Source organism: Penaeus monodon, chromosome 21, assembly GCF_015228065.2.
Source record: "Penaeus monodon isolate SGIC_2016 chromosome 21, NSTDA_Pmon_1, whole genome shotgun sequence".
NCBI lineage: Eukaryota > Metazoa > Arthropoda > Malacostraca > Decapoda > Penaeidae > Penaeus > Penaeus monodon.
Window position 1 is genome coordinate 8,115,736 of NC_051406.1, and position 647 is coordinate 8,116,382.

A 647-nucleotide genomic window follows, 5' to 3' on the forward strand; every position below is an offset into this window, starting at 1 on the left:
TTTATCATGACCCATGTGACTTCTCTGACTTTTCAGATGATTTTCATGAATACTTTGGCTTCCAGGATTTTGGACATAGCCATGCTGAATTTGATATTTTGCCATCCCGTGCTGCAGATGAAAAGGATGATCAGTAGGGTCTGGCCTCATGCAATATCCTGAAAAATAATAACTTTATTAAACTCAGCTTCTCCAGACCATCGAGCTCCAATATGTCTAAAAGGAACTTCCTACTAATTTAGGTAGAATGTGCAAAAGATGTATATGGTGTAAGTGTGCTAAAAATGGTTTGTGCAGATTTTGTGATTTTTTTCTCTCTCTGACATCCTAATCCACAGCTCCGGTCTTTCATCAGTTTTTGGTCAGTAAAGATTGAAACCATAAGGTGGAGGCAAAGTCTTCTCGAATGGGCGACATTCAGTTCACAACTTGATTACATTTCAGAGGGCAAGGCACTGTGTTGTCACCTATACTGGGTCAGCGTATATTATTATACGTAATAGTGGGGACTGTAATCAGCTCCTCATCCTCTGATCTTTTCCCCGCTCACAGAAAACCTTCTTTTTTTATTCCTCCAATCCAGTCCAGGTGTTCACCCAGACCCAGAAAAGGTCTGCATCAGGGAGATGCCCACATCCCACAAACTA